Source organism: Pinus tabuliformis, chromosome 2_1 (assembly GCF_031772625.1).
Source record: "Pinus tabuliformis cultivar Carrire ecotype Pingquan chromosome 2_1, CPIR1, whole genome shotgun sequence".
In the NCBI taxonomy this organism is placed as follows: Eukaryota; Viridiplantae; Streptophyta; class Pinopsida; order Pinales; family Pinaceae; genus Pinus; species Pinus tabuliformis.
The window spans coordinates 735050057-735067777 of NC_142299.1; the positions used below are offsets into that span (position 1 = coordinate 735050057).

General features: G+C 35.1%; 1 protein-coding gene across 1 annotated transcript in view; it reads right to left on the reverse strand.

Annotated features, from left to right (window-relative positions):
- LOC149202687 (potassium transporter 5-like) overlaps positions 1-17721 on the reverse strand; it is a 128436-nt gene that overhangs the window by 102626 nt on the left and 8089 nt on the right. The gene's annotated exons all lie outside the window — the stretch shown is intronic.

Genomic DNA, 17721 nt, shown 5'->3' on the forward strand with positions numbered 1-17721 from the left:
AAGCATCTACAAGGTTGAATGATGCAGGAGCATGTGACTTGGAGGGAAAATCTTCAAACTTATTCCAGAAATTCCAAAAAAATCTACAGGCAAAGGAGTGGGGTCCTTTAGCTAGAAAATTTCCATGCTTTCCTAGTTTAGGATAAGAATAGAATTAAGAATAAATCATGCTAATATCATTGGCTATGGATAAGCTGTAAAAAAGCTTTATGCTTTTGTAAAGGATAATGGCAGAGAAGGCTTTATCTATTGATTATAAATAAAATGACGGGAGTGTCAGAGTGGGAGTCGTGCCCGGAAGAATTATTATCTAAAGAAACACCTCTCTCTACATCTGATATATGGTTCTTTGTTGAATGCTAATTAGACATGTGTATCAGCTTTAATTCCCTTTTCTTGAGATTGAATATCAATGAATTAATCTTATTCCCAGTTAATATCTTGGTTAAAGCCTTAGATTGTGTTTTTCCTTCATACTATCGAGTGCAGGCTTCTTTAATTACCTTATAGAATTCCGCGGACAAAATCCTATTTACACAGAGAAATCGTGGAATACTTAGTCCGGAATGAGTTTCCAAACCTGAAATAGTATTAAGTCTGGTTTACATCCTCATCGGCTCCGAACCTCGTATCGCATCGCAGAGTCACAAGTGGAGCGGAAAGGGCTATAGAACTGCCGAAGTCTGAAACCCCGATAAGCCAAACCTAAAATACTATATAGCAGGTTGGATAAGTTTTCGGGTCCATAAGAGTGGTCACATGGCACAGTTGAAGCAGGAGAAGTCTATTGTGTGGTCTTTCAGAATCACTGATAGCGATTGTCAATAGCCACGTATTATCGCATCGGAGGAATGAGAGTTGGAAGGCCCAATTTGAAAGCACTGGTAGTGTTATTGGATTAATACGAAATCCTTTGAATTCTAAAGTACCGATAGTGTTAATTCTTTGGAATTAACACGAAGACTAACTATAAGCTGTGATAGTGATATAAAGCACTGATAGTGTATTTTTTCCCTTTGGAACAGAATCCCAGTGATTGTGTATTTTGCATGGAAAACGCAGTTTCCTCATTTTTAAAGGGTCGATAGTGTTTTTATGCAATTCCTTTGGAATTAAATTTCCGATAGGAACATAAGGTTATATTTATAAATTGTGTCTGATAACAAGAATTTCTATTCTAGAGAAAAGCCATGAGGTTGTCAGTTTAACTGTAAATGACTGATATGCCAATAAGTGGAGTAGGAGGAATTTGGCCAGACATTGAAAAAATTGTAGCTAGATTTGAGAGGTTGTCTATATCGCCTGCACCTAGGCCACCATTAGTGGTATCAGAGCCCCCTTTTGATATTGAATTGAATCTCAGAAGTAGGAGAAGGAAAGTTAATATGGCTTTCAGAGTTGGAAGAGGACGAGGAGGTTGACATGGTGGAAGAGGATGGCCTACTGCAAATGCTAAAGTAATGGAAGCTGTGCAACAGATGCAAGCTAGATTGGATGCATTAACAATAGGTAGAAATATAGATGATGGAGATGTTAGTGAACCTGAGGTTGAAGTTGCAGAGGGGGAAGTTGTAGCAATTACTCCTGAGATGAGTTTCTTTCAGTCAGTATTTAGATCCACAGCTAGGCCAAAGATTGAGGTTCCAATATATGAAGGAGGACTGAATCCAGAAGAATTGATAGACTGGATTAATGACATGGAGATATTCTTCGATTATGAAGAAACAGAAGATGAGAAGAAAGTCAAGTTTGTTGTCACCGAGTTAAAAGGGCATGTAATTCTTTGGTGGGATCGTGTGCAGGAAGAAAGGAAGTGACTTGGCAAGCAACCAATCAAGAATTGGAGTAGGATGGTAGCAAAGCTAAGAGGTAAGTTTCTGCCAAGTAATTATTAGCAAACCTTATTCAGACAGATGCAGAATCTTAGACAGAGTTCTTTGACAGTGAAGGAATACAAAGAGGAATTCTACAAGGTAAGCATAAGAGTTGGAGAAGCCCAGGATACAAATTAGAAGGTGGATAGATATATGAATGGTCTTAGGATGGACATTTAAGATGAGATAAGTCTACTTTCTCCTAAAACAGTAGAGGAAGGTTATTAGATAGCACTGAAAGCTAAAGAAAAACTCATGAGGAAGCAGTATGCCAGAGGGAGAGGTACTTTCCGAGGAAGGAGAAGTCAAGGTGGTAAAGGAAGATCTACAACACCTAAAGATGGAGATAGCAGTAGCTCAACCCAGCATGCACCCACAAGAGGTGATGCTAGTGGCAGAGGGAATTTTTCTAGAGGAAGAGGAGGCAGAGGAAGAGGAAGAGAAATAAAATGTTACAGATGTAACAAACTAGGACACAGAGCTTTTGAGTGCCTAGAGAATGCATAAACAAATCATAGGAATGCAATTGTTGCTCTAGTTGAGGGAGAAGCACCAACAGCAATAGTGACAGAAGAAGAAAATATAACAGAGAGCGGAGAATCTTTGGTAATTAATAAAGCTTTGCTCAAGCCAAAAAAGGAGGTAATTGAACCATCACAAAAAAATACTTTATTCATGATAGTGTGTAAAGTCCAGGGGAAATGTTGCCAGATGATCATTGATAGTGGCAGCACTGATAATTTGGTCTCTACAAAAGTAGTGGAGAAATTGAAGCTGAAGAAAATGAAACATCCAACACCTTACAAGATGTCATGGTTGCAAAAGGGACATCAACTGTTAGTAAATGAACAGTGTGAATTCGAATTTCAAGTGGGCAAGTATAAAGATAAAATTGTATGTGATGTGATGCCAATGGATGTGTGTCACATATTGCTTGGAAGACCTTGACAATATGACAATGGAGCCATGCATGATGGAAAAAGAAACACCTACAAGTTTGGAAAGGATGATGTTAATCATATGTTGCTGCCTCTGCAAAAAGAAGATGTACCAGGAAAGAAGACTGATCCAAAAACTCTGTTATTAGGGGGAAAGGAATACTTGAAGTAGATTGAAGAGAATGAGGTAAATTTTGCTGTGATTTAAAAGCCCAAGGTAATAATGACTTCTACTAAAAAAATTTATTTACCCATCGAAATTCAAGAAATAATGGAGAAATATTGTGATATTATTGTTGATGATTTGCCAAATGAGTTGCCACCGATTAGAAGAATTAGCCATCATATAGAATTGATACATGGAGCAAGCCTACCTAAAAAAGTAGCTTACAGAATGACTCCTACAGAGAATGAAGAAGTTAGAAAGCAGGTGCAAGAATTGCTTGACCAAGGGCTAACCAAGGAGAGCTTGAGTCCTTGTGCAGTACCAACAGTGCTGAGTCCAAAGAAAGATGGAGGCTAGATAATGTGTATAGATTCAAGAGCCATCAATAAAATCACAATCAGGTACAAATTTCCTTTACCTAAAATTGAAGATTTAATGGATTGCTTGAGTGGAGAAAAGTATTTTTCAAAGCTAGATCTTAAAAGTGGGTATCATCAAATGAGAATAAGAGAAGGAAATGAGTGGAAAACCACTTTTAAGACAAATGAGGGATTGAATGAGTGCAGAGTAATGCCTTTTGGGTTGTCAAATGCACCAAGTACATTTTGAGACTCATGAATGAAGATTTTAAAGATTTCATTGGTAAATTTGTAATAGTATATCTGGACGACATATTACTTTACAGCAGGTCTAAAGAAGAGCATACGAGGCATTTGAATTATGTCTTACAAAGGTTGCAGCAAGAGAAATTATTATTGAATTTGAAGAAGTGTTCATTCATGAAATAGGAGTTAGGGTACTTGGGTTTTGTTATTTTTGCTGAAGGGCTGAAGATGGATACGGAGAAGATCAAGGCAATCATAGAATGGCGTTCACCCAAGAGTGTTTTTGAGGTAAGAATTTTTCATGGTCTTGCTAGCTTTTATAGAAAATTCATTAATAATTTTAGTAAGATTAATGCACCTATTATTGAGACCATAAGGAAGGATAAACAACCATTTAGATGGACTGTTGTAGTAGAGAAGAATTTTCAGCTGTTAAAGAAGAAAATAACTGAAAAGCCTATTTTGGTTTTACCTGATTTTAACAAACCTTTTCAAGTGGAGTGTGATGCCAGAGGAGAAGCAATTGGAGGTGTTTTAAGTCAGGAAGATAGACCAATAGCCTATTTTAGTGAAAAGCTGAATGATTCAAAAAGGAAGTATTTTTCTTATGACAAAGATTTCTACGCAGTTGTGCACTCATTAAAAAAAAGGAGGCATTATTTAATTTCAAAAGAATTTATCCTTTATTCAGATAACCATGCACTACATTTTATAATGCAGTAGCCAAAGCTCAGCCAGAAACATGCTAAATGTGTAGAGTATCTTCAAGGTTTCCATTTTGTTTTGAAACATATAAATGGCTAATCAAATAAAGTTGCAGATGCCTTAAGTAGGAGAAATGTATTGCTTCAAGAGAGTCAAATCCAAGTGTTGGGTTTTGATTTTCTTAAGGAATTATATGAGGCCGATTCAGATTTTAAAGAGGCATTTGAGGCTTGTAAAAATCATGTTTTGATGTATAGGAGTAAATGGTTGGATTACTTCTTACAAGATGGACTGTTTTTTAAGAAAAATTAGTTGTGCATACCAAACTATTTAATGAGGGAGAACTTAATCAAAGAAAAACATGGTGGAGGACTTGTAGGACATTTTCGCATAGAGAATACTTATGAGCAGCTAAACAGATTTTATTTCTATTCGAAAATGAAATCTGAAGTGGAGAAGTATGTGAAAACTTACAAAGTCTGTTAACATGCAAAAGGAAGGAGCCAAAACACAAGTTTATATATTCCATTACCAATTCCAGATAGACCTTGGGATATGGTAAGTATGGATTTTGTTTTGGGATTACCAAAGACTCAAAGAGGCAATGATTCAGTTTTTGTTGTAGTGGACAGATTTTCAAAAATGGCACACTTTATGCCATGTTATAAAACTAGTGATGCTTCTCAGATTGATAATTTGTTTTTTAAGGAGATTGTAAGATTGCATGGGTTGCCCAAAAGTATTGTCTCAGACAAGGATACGAAATCTGTTGGACATTTCTAGAGGACACTATGGTGGAAGCTAGAAACTAAATTAAGTTTCAGTTCTTCCTATCATAAACACACTAATGGACAGACTGAAGTGGTGAACAAGAGTTTAGGCAATCTTTTAAGGAGCCTTACTATAGAACATCCAAAGCAATGGGATCAAGTGTTAGCACAAGCTGAGTATGCATATAATGACTCACCTAATAGGAGTAAAGGATAGAGTCCATTCCATATTGTTTATGGAATGCATCCAAGAGGTGTAGATGAGTTAAGAAACTTGGGAAAAGAAGAGATGAGAAGTGCAGAGGGTGAAGACTTTGCTTTAGAAATGTAGGCAATACATGAACAAGTGAAGCAGTAGCTACAGGATAGCAACATCAAATACAAAACTAGAGCAGACATGAGAAGAAGAGAGGTGAACTTTGAAGTTGGAGATCTAGTTTTAGCATATCTCAGAGAGGAGAGGTTTCCAAAGAGGGAGTACAACAAACTGAAGTTCAAAAAAATTGGACCGTGCAGAGTATTGAGGAAATTTTCTGCAAATTCCTATGATATTGAGTTACCCCCTGATGTTGGAATATCACCAATTTTTAATGTTGCAGACCTGTACAAGTATGAAGGTGAAAATGCAGATTATACAACACAAGATCAAGAGACCCAAGAGATTGACTAGGTAAAACACTTACCCATAACAACGAATTTGCAGTCAGAAAGAATTATGGACAAGAAGGAGTTTAAGAAAGCAAGGGGACAAGATTACTTCTAGTATTTGGTAAAGTGGAAGGATCAGCTGACCGCTGAAGCTACTTGGATTACAGAAGACATGCTACAGAAACTAGGTAGTTCTATAGATGAACTCATGGACAGGAGCCCATGAAGAATTTTGTCCTTAGGAGTCTGATGCAGGAGCATGTGACTTGGAGGCAAAATCTTCAAACTTATTCCAAAAAAATATATAGGCAAAGGAGTGGGGTCCTTTAGCCATCAAATTTCCATGTTCCTAGTTTAGGATAAGAATAGAATTAAGAATAAATCATGCTAAAATCATTGCTTATGGATAATATGTACCAAAGATTTACACATTAAATCATTCCATGTAAAAGCATGCTTTTGTAAAGGATAATGGCCGAGAAGGCTTTATCTATTGATTATAGATAAAATGAAGGGAGGCTCAGAGTGGGAGTCGTGCCCAGAAGCATTATCATTTGAAGAAACACCTCTCTCTGCATCTGATATATGGTTTCTGTTGAATGTTAATTACACGTGTGTATCAGTTTTAATTTCCTTTTCCTGAGCTGGAATATCAATGAATTAATCTTATTCCAAATTAATACCTTGGTTAAAGCCTTAGATTGTACTTTTCCTTCGTACTGTCGAGTGCAGGCTTCTTTAATCGCCTTATAGAATTGTGCGACCAAAATCCTATTTACATAGAGAAATCGTGGAATACTTAATCTGGAATGATTTTCTGGACCTGAAATATTATTAATTCTGGTTTACATCCTCACGGGTTTGAACCCTGTATCACATCGCAGAGTCACAAGTGGAGCGGAAAGGGTTGTAGAACTACCAAAGTCCAAAACCCCAATAAGCTGGACTCGAAATGCTATATAGTGGGTTGGATAAGTTTTTGGGTTTGCAAGGGTGGTCGCATCACACAGTTGAAGCGGGAGGAGTCTATTGTGTGGTCTTTTGGAATCACCAATAGCGATTATCGATAGCCATGTATTATCGCATCAGAGGAATGAGAATTGGAAGGCCTGATTTGAAAGCGGCGATAGTGTTATTGTCTTAATACAAAAATCCTTTGAATTCTAAAGTGCTGATAGTGTTAATTCTTTGGAATTAACTCGAAGACTATTTATAAGCCGCGACAGTGATATAAAGCATCGATAGTGTATTTTTTCCCTTTGGAACAAAATCCCTGTGATTGTGTATTTTGCATGGAAAATGCAATTTCCTCATTTTTAAAAGGCCGATAATGTTTTGTGTCATTCCTTTGGAATTACAGTTCCAATAGGAACAGAAGGTTTTGTTTATAAATTGTGGCTAATAACAAGAATTTCTATTCTGGAGAAAAACAATGAGGCTATCAGTTTAACCGTAAATGACTAATACGGCAATAAGTGGAGTTGGAGGAATTTGGCCAGATATTGAAGAAATTGTAGCTAGATTTGAGAGGTTGTCTATATCACCTGCACCGAAAGCCACCATTGAAGCATAAAGCCTAGAAGTCTTAATCACTTCATGGACAATAAGGGTCTACAATCCATCATTCATCAAGGAGGTCTACATAGAAAGAAGAAGAGCCTTACATAAAGGCACCTACAAAGAAGAGAAGATTGAAGAAGGACCTACATCAAGCTACAAGTCATCAAGAAAATCTCGTCATCAAGCAAGTCCGCTTGGAGAAGGCAAATTGAAGAACATCAAAATCCAAGGAAGGCAAGCCATCAAGCCTTCAAGGAGGAAGCAAATCCATTACATCTCAAAATCTATCAAGTAAGTACATGTCCCCTTATGAATACACATCAATGTCCTTTTTCAACGAAAGCAATAAATTGGTAGGTACCAATAACTTTCTTGCATGGAAGAAGAGGATTGGTCTACTTCTCAAGTAGAATGAACTCCTAGAACATGTCAAAGGGAATATCACTATGCCTACTAAGGAACAAACTCAAGCCTTAGACAAGTACAATAAGGATGAGATAAGAGCTCAAAGTATTTTGATAGAATTAATCAAATATTTTCTCATTCCCTATGTCTCCAAATTTGAGACATCAAAAGAAATTTATGATAATATAGTAGAGTTATTCTCGGTCTCCACTATCAGAGAAATAATATATATGAGGAATGAATTATATAAGATGAAGATAAAAAGGGAAGGAATAGGTCCCTACTTCATGAAAATCTCTCAAATGAGAGATCACCTTCAAGATCTTAGGGAAGTCATGTTTGACATAGAAATGACAACTTTAGTACTCAATGCTCTACCTGAGGACTGGAGAAACTTCAAATCAAGCATATATTCCAAGAAGGAAGCGACCACCCTCTGTGAAATGCGGTCTCTATGCAGGACAGATGCTACCATTCTTAAAGCAAAGGAAGATGTGGGATTAAAGGAGTAAGCATTTGCTGCCATGGCCAAGAGAAAGGGAAAAATTTCAAATTTGGTCCACCAAGAACAAACAACAAAGACATGTCCAAAATCCAATGTTTTGGATTCCAAGAATATGGACACTACAAAAGGAATTTTCCTAAGCTTAAGAAGGACAACAACATCAAAAGAAAGAGGGAAGAAGCTCACATAACTAAAAAGGTGAAAGAAAAAGGGAAGAAGCAAAATAAGGAAGACCCTCCAAACCTCTACTATGACTAGGTGAAACTCTTTACTTCAAGTCTTCTTTCAAAGTTTGAGTAGTATAGGAGCATGTAGGAATAGAATAAAATTGCATGGCTAGAAACATCCTCTAGAATGTAGAAGAATGATGTGCATAGAGTTCAAGATACGCATGAATATGTAGCATTTGTAATAATAATAAAAATATATGGGTAGAAGTATCTTCTAGAATATATGAGCATGACAAGATATAGCTCAAGATATTCATGTAAAAGAAACATACCTAGTAGAGGACCTCATGCATGAGGAAAGAAAATTTGATCATGATTAAGAATCTTAGAAGACCTACATCATCAAAATAAAAGTAAACACTTGCAAGATAAGGGTATTTAAGATCCTATGATGGAATCTTCAAAAGAAGGTTCATGAAACAAAGTAGACATATCATTGATGGGATTGAAGAAAAGGATGATATGCAGGTAGGCTAAGATGAAGTAAGAAGGAACAAACCAAGAATCTTAGATGATCAAAGGAGAATCAAGATGAGGTATGTATCCATCAAAGTTAAGTCATGTTATCATTTGTATATTATTAAGTCATGGGAATAGTTCTATGACATGATCAAGTATGAAAGAATTGCTTTCAACAATGACATGATCGAGCACATATACTACTTTGCAATGAAGGTCAACAAAATAATATGCTCACATAAGAAGTACAATATTTCTGACTATGAAGCAATAAGAAATGTTGACTAGTCCAAGAAACAAGAAAGGAAGAAATTCTCTCACAAGAAGAATAAGATGGTTGATGTATCTATCTAAGGAGAAGAAAATGAAGAAAGAGATTAAGCATGTGAAGGACACCATGATCACAAAGAATCGCTATCTGAAAAGACACCTTAAAGATATATCCCAAAAGAAGGAAGGAAAACTCTAACAAAGAATGGAAGGAACCTTGACACATATGAAAGCCTTGGAGATATAAAAGATGCAGATAATAGATTCCACTCTATGAAGATGTCGGGAGAAAGAATCCATCCATCAAAAGAAAAATCTATGTTGAAGCAATATTAGGATGAAGATGTGATGGGCTACTACGATGAAGCATGTAAACAAGCAAGTACAATGAAGCATCCATGAGAAGAATTTTCCAAAGCATGAACAAGATGACAAAGAAGTAGAGAAGATGACAAGAAAACCTGATGAACGACTAGAAAGCCACTTTCCACTAAGGAAAAAATGACATGACAAACCAAGAAGGAAAGTTATCAATGGATGGGGCTCTACCTACACGAAGTTGTAACAAATACTTCATGTCATCAAAGAATGGAAGGAGATCTAGAAGGTGAAGGACCCATGAAGAAGAAGTTGTTGATGAATGAAAGAGTCCCTAGTTAAAAGGGAGCTTAGACAAGTCCCTGATCAAGAGGGAGTTTTGGATCATCCATGATTACAAAGGAGTGACAATTGTTTTTTTCCATCTCATGGGTCATGCACTAGACCAGGACTAACAACCGTCAATCTAGATGAAGGCCATGAATGAAAATGAAGACACAAGATAGACACATAATTATGTTCTTCACTTGGAAAGAAATAATGGGAGGATTTGGTAATCATCTACCATCTGATACTCTTTGAGGATGTGTAGGGCATCCAAGATAAGAGCAGGCAAGAGGAATGGTATTTTTTTAGGGTTGGGAACCCAAGATAAGAATAGTCCTAGAAGGTCATACTCAGAGAACGCCTAGGTGGGTATATACCTTTAAAGACAATGATGAAGATGTCTATAAATCATTGGTCTCACCAGCATTATAGTTCATGGTCCCATGAAGAGATGGAGTTGTTAGTCAAGGCCTTGCACTATGACAATGTCAATGGGTATGATTCTATAATAGTTGGATTGCTAATATGATTTCTCTTATGTGAATTCCTCAAAGATTGATAATAGCCAAACACCTTGTAACGTTGTATGAATACCTAACTAGTTAAGAGGGAGTGTTGAAGGAAATGTAACTAGGTTCGATCTTCATAAATGTACCTTTGATATTTGTACTTATTCAAGAAAAGAAATATTATTTTTTTAATATATTTCAATTAGTTTCTTTCTCATTGAAATAGATCTAGTACTAGTTAAAGTTCTATAGGTGAGTCAAATAGTCAAAAGGAAATGTTGAAGGCCTTAAGGGCATGTTACACCTTGTATGTGTATGTATTATGGTAAAGATAATACCTCCAAGTGAATTCACAAGCATCCTCTAAGAAACGACATCCTAAAAAGAAGTAATCTAAAGCATAAAAGTCAAGTCAGCCTCAAGTTCTCTTGTCAACCTCAAGTCGGCCTAAAATAACTAGAAGACACCTATATATTAGGGTCATCACACCACTCACATAGAAGACATTCATAGCTTTGAAATTAGTGTAGAAAACGAGGAATAAATAGGGTGATCAGGTGACAAGAAAGGGAGCCTCTAGTGCATTGTACAAGGAGGAGCCTAGACCGATGTTGAGAGGACTATTTTCTAGGGTACAAAATGGTTAACGTGTGAGAAATAGAGCCTCTTCTTGCGGTCGTTGCATCAATATCATCATAGTCACATAACATCATTGGTTGGGAAATCTAAGCAGGCCTATAAGGCCCCTCACTCAAGAATAGAAGGATCCCTCTCAAGCGAAGAAGGAAGAGGTCTAGAACAAGAGGAAAGTATTCAAACATTCGAACGTAAAGAGGTTGCCTCTGCTATCATAACAACCCTTACATTATAGTCTTACAAGTTCATTGATTAGTGAATAAAAGAAAAGAATCATCATAGGAAAAGGGTCTCACCAAAGGTATATCCTCTAGAGCAAGTGCAACAAGGTTAAAGAATAGGTTGAAAGAAGAGAGAAGTGTCTAAAGGAGGAGGACAAAGTGTTGGCGAACAAAATGCAGGAAGAAGGAAGCTTATGTACCGGGGAACAAAGTGCAGAAAGGAGAAAGGGCTTGACTTGTGCTTGGAGGATATTCTAGTCAAGGGTCTAGGGTTTTACATTGATCAAGAGAAGTTTCAATAAGGGAACTTCACTAAAGGTATTTCCTCTCAAGAGAAGAGAGGTTTTGGCCCTAGCAGAGAGCCAACATCTTGTGTCTTGTTCGTATGTTTTGGTAGTCATTTGATGAAGTACAAACACATGCATTAATAATAACAAGAAGAAGATTAAGCTAACAAGAAAAGTAAAAGTAATTCACAAATTATTATCAAGCAATGAACAATTATGCTACACCTAATTTTCCCTAGATTCGTCAACATGGGTTAGAGGGTGGTTGGCTAGGTTCCCCTTCGTTGCAGCCAGTGGAGCAAGGGGTCACACTAGGTGCACAAGCCCCCTTGTCAAGGAGTTCGGAGGGCAACGGTAGCCTCTATGCACAGGGTCCAAGGCAGTGCCACGACAAATTTGTTTTGGACCCTATATAAGGTGGGTAGACCTACCTATGGTTTTGTCCATGGATTTTGCACATGGTTTTGGGCATGTTCATTTTCTGCCCATGGTATTTTGTAGATTCAGTCAAGGGAAGTAAAATTATGTTCTAATACAGGGTTAATGGATTGTGGTTATGGATGCTTCATCATTTATATATATGTATTATAACATTGAAAGGAATAAAATGAATAATCAATCTAGTAGTCATGGATTTTGGATCGATGGGAAAATCTCTATGTATATCTATTTTATATTTTATGATCTCTCCATTGTTTATTTTATGTTTTCAGAATTCATATGCAGGTAATTTTTGTGCATGATTAAAACCTACATTTAAGAACCCACATGGATAACCATTAATAAAAACCACTAAGTTAGTAGACGATGCACACCCCATAAGCTAATTCATTATTTCCATATTTAATATGGTTTTAAGTAGCACCAAGTGAAGATAAGTCCAATTGACCTTGATGTATGTGTTTACTAAGTCAAACTTGAAAACCTTTGCAAGGGTATTTTTCGAATTTAGTTAACAAAGACCCTCTTAGGCACAACTATCAATATTCAAGATCTATCTATTGTTTATGAAACCAAATTATTTCTTTGATATATTGTTAGATACAAAAACAATTTAAATTGTTAGTAAGAATTTCTTTAATCATTTTATGTGGTATTAAATAATGACATCAACCAATTTTTACCAAAAAAAATAATGTTTATATTTGCTAGGATAAGATCCAAGAAAGTACCACTAAGAGTCCCTGAGACTCTACTAGATAAACTATATTCCCTACCCACATTTAAGATATAACCAATGAATAGATTAAAAAATGAAAAATAAAAATTTGATTATTCACCTAAAGTCTCAATAATTCCTCCTTTTAAAAACCTATAATACTTTCTCCAATTCCTCTTCTGTGTATAGAGCTCCAACCCCATCTTTTGAGACCTAATCAAAGAAGAAAGGGAAATACTTGATTGCCCTCAACTCTTCCACAATATTACTTTTAGAGGTTTCCTAAATAAGCCTTCAAAATATGAATGTTATACATCCAATATATCCTTCAATGATTTAATCATGGATACATCTAGTAAATGAAACTCTTGAATGGTGTTAACATCTCATTTAGTGATTTAAACATATATAAATCTAGCGTCACAAATTTATGGAAGTATTTCATATTATTATCTCCCACTTCAATCCAAATCACTTGATCCTTCAATAACCAATTTAACTCGTTTTTAGGTTTTAACGTTGTAAAGTTAATTTTTACAAATAGATTCTTAATGAAGATAGAAAAGATGAAATTGTGCACATAAACACACTATAAAATAGTCATTTTATTTTTGTTGGTTAGGGAATGTGAGTCCTAAAATGATTTCCATGCTTAACAAGGGCTTGACTACCATAACCCAGGGGCATATAAGTCGTCAGAATCACCTAGGGATAACAGTCGGCCTAGGTGGTACCAACCCTTAGCATGGATGATTTTTTCCCATGCAGCTTCGTATCATTAAAATTTTCACCACAAAGTTCCTTAAAAAAACTCCCTATCACCCTCTATTCTACACCCCATGGGATTACCATGTATTTGACAATAAAGAACCAAATAAGGAAAACCAGAAAGAATTTCAATATATTCTATCTACAGATGTCACAATACAACATATATATCTTGAGGCATCCATGAATCACCAATCCATTTTCCATAGAATGTAATACAACCATAGTTCCTTAATTGGAATCACAAAAGCATAGGCTAGACCACCATGTGCAAAAATGTTGCGAAAAGAGAAATTTGTGTGTTGAAAACCACCACAAATAAGCTCAAAAATCCACCCATTTTTTGGTGTATTGATTCTTAGCCTGAACCCTCATGCATGGGGCCTTATACACCCCTATAAATCCTTAAGTGGGGCTTCACACAACCCTCATGTCTCTATTGTGGTGCACAGAAAATGTACATCATTTGGGGATAGTTGTGCAAATAATATAACAAATATCCATCATTCTACCAATTATCATTACCCCTGAATACAGGAGGTCAAAAGAATACATAGTCAAAAATCCATGGAAATAATGAATTTTATTTCTATACAACAACAACAAAAAATTAGTGCTCACATATTTTTTTAACTAATCTATAACATTCTTCAAAGTTTCTACCTTTAACATTACACCTTCTTGTCTTTAATTCAAAATATCAAAAATCGATGTTGGAAATGAATATGCTTTGCCTTAAAATGATAAGTTGGGTTCATTGCTATGAAGGTTGCACTTTGATTATCATAATATATCCTTATATCTTGATGTAACAACCCAATAGCAAAACACAATCTGTATAACCATATTGCTTCCTAGCTCACATGATTGGCCACCATGTATTCGATTTATATGGTTGACAATCCCACAACATACTATCTCTTTTCCATCCCATTAGTTTCTCCTCCAAATATGTTAAACAAATATCCACTTTTCTATTGTCTTTGATACATATCTATAGCCTTGTCTACATTAATAAATCTATATATGTCGAACTCTCTATCCAATCATTGTCTATATTGGGATCATAATCCATAATTGGTAGCACCATGCAGATACCTAAAAACACTATTTACTATTGTCTAATGACGCTTCCCTCATTTTGACATATACCTACTTAGTAGTCATACTACATGTGTAATGTCTAGTCTAGTACAAACCATTGCATACATTAAGCTTCAATTGGCACATTTGTGTATGGAACATAACATATGTTGCCTTTCTCTGATTGTGTCTAATTATATTGTTGTGTAGATAACTTTATACCTAAATTTCTAAGAACGTTTAGGGATTTACATTTTTTCATATTAAACCTTTGTAATATTTCCTTGACTTACTTTGTCTCATTCAACCATAATTTCATGTTCTCCCAATATCTTTTAATTTTCATGTTGAAAATGGAAATTATAGCACCAATATCCTTCATGACAAATTTATAGGGAAATTGAGTATTTTCTTCCTAGGTCATTTCCTTATCATTTCAAATAACCAACATATCATCCATATATAAGACTAAATAAAAAAATACAACACCAACTAATTTCAAATACACATAATGAACTACTTTGTCATAAATCACATATAGACTTTCTTAGCTCCACATCAATTATTTATTTTCCTTCACCACAAATCGTTATGGTTGATTGATCTAGATTTCTTCTTTTATATCGCCATCTTGTAAGGATTCCTTAACATCCTTTTTTTCTACTTAAATATTAAAAGCATCAACAATAGATAATAGATAAAAGTAATAGAATAATATAAATTAACTTGGAAAAACAAGGAAAAAATCACTAAAGTCAATTCCTCTATGTAGGAATAACCTTTTTCTAGTAACTGAGTTTTGTATTTCTCCACTAATCCTTTTGCATTCAACTTCTTCTTAAACACCCCTCTGTTTCCAATTAGATTTCCACCATCTAATATCACCACTTAACACTAGAACTTAAGCCTCACTTTTTTCCAAGACTACCATTTCTTCAATAATGGACCTTTTCCATAACTTTCAATCTTCTGAATTCACTTCCTCTTTAACAATCCTAGGATCACCATCAAGGGAAATGTTAGGGGGGGATTTTTGCTAACTGTCTATTTTTTGGACATTTTATAAAAAACTATTCAGTGATTTTGTTGAAATTTAGCAATTCTTTACATACATATGATTAAATGGATGATATTCACAAAAAAAAATCCAATTTTAGTATTAAATTACATGTTCTTTATCGAATATTCACCTACATTATATACTTATTACCTTACAAAACAAAATAGTTGCCTTTGAAAGTAAACATATCCATCGTATTTGAATCCTTAAAAAATATCTCAATCATCATCACTAATAGTATCTCAAAAAAATATCTTTATTCCACGAAATCGGTGAAACACCAATCCACGAAATCCGTGAAACACAAATCCATTTTCCCTAGAGTATAATATAACTGTAGTTCCTTAATGGAAATAAAAAAGCCATGGCATAAATTAGAATGCACTAAAAGATCGTTAAAAGTGAAAAAAATGCATTGGAAGCCATAAAAAATCAATGCAAAAAATGACCCAATTTTATTTTGGGGTTAAGGGGGAGCGGGGGCATAGATGGTCTTCTTCCTTGCCTGTGACACCTCCTAATCCTTGTATTCACACGACCCCACCCCGCTAATGTCTGTCCCCACCCACTAATCCCGAGGCAACATATGGTGACTCGAGAGTGCAAAGAATATAACACATATCCAACATCCTCCATAGGAAAAATCTAAGCCTTACACTATATCAAAATACTAATAATGGCTTGTTATTCATTAAAAAAGAAAAACATGTTACACTCATTTGTTCGAAACGTGTCTGCCAAACATTTCTCTTATGTGATTTCTATTGAAAGACTTTTTTTAAAACATGTTACATTATTCTGAAATATCCTACCAATCTTGTCTTTACTGCTTACTAGCTCTACATGGTTCTCAACTTTGTGTCAATGATCCCACTCAATAATTAACTTGTTCATCAATTTTAAATTGGCTAGCAACTAAGATGATATTGAATAATCTTCTTGAGGAGTTAATGGTATCTAATAATCTAACACCAACCTTCTATACTCTTCCATAAACCAACTAAGTTTGAATTTGAATGAACCCATAGGTTTCTCACTCTCCTTTTGCAAATGCATTAAAGAAGGATTATGATGAAATTCATCAACCTCTAGTATCAAAGGCTGGAATTTACCACATCCTTGCAAAAGATTCTTAGCCACTAAATTTTTTTCCAAGTATTTAGACACACCTACTTCTCCTCTATCATTGTTTTTCATGTTGGAGTCAGTATGCTAGGTTCAATATCTACCAAACTCAAAAATTTGAATAAATGCACAAAAAAGTGTCATGTTATCGTATGTAACATAAAGCTTAAGTTTAAATAAGCTCAATGTAAAACACCAAGAATGACCCAATTTCATTTTACATATGATTTTTAAGCTAGTGAACCCAAAAATATTTTGGGGCCTACATAGCAGAATACATATGTTCTAATTAATGTTCCTATTTGTAATTGTATTTGTTTCGAGGTTGGATTGCCTACATTATTTAAGGTCAAAACAAACCTAGTTCTGTAAATATGTAATGATATGCAACCCATCCGGATATATATGCATAAGGATTCCCCATATGAATTGCTCTAACAAACCTAGTTCTGTAAATATGTAATGATATGCATCGCATCCCGATATATAAGCATAAGGATTTCCCATATGAATTAAACCGAGTTCTGTAAATATGTAATGATATGCATCGCATCCCAATATATAAGCATAAGGATTTCCCATATGAATTGGGTTAGACCATTTAACGAGTTCCCGATTAACAGTTTATTTACATGTCAAAATATCATCTTAGTCATGAAAAGACCCTCTTGTTGTAGGAAGATATGTTGATCAGATGTGATCCTTAAGCATAGTAAACTCTAGGCCATTTAGTCCCTTCTTCTTTCGCACTCCGTGGCCATGTCTTTTCCCAGGTTCTATCATCATGAATGCTTGTGTTTTTTTATGTCAAAAGTCAATAACATTGTCTTTTCAATTTCAATCATTTCTAATATAAATTTATATTGTTGGAACAATAATTTTATCAATGGAATGTTGAAAATCAAGTTGAAATAATTTAGGTTTTCTATGTAGTTTTAAAATCCATCTCATCGACTTGATTCTTTTAATTATCGTTTCTTCTAAACTTCATGAAAAGTAATTTAAATTTTGAAGAAAATGACCGAAAGTTTTAGTCTTCGAAGAATTTCATTGGAATCAGAAGAATTTAGAATTAAAGGAGCGTGTAGTGAAT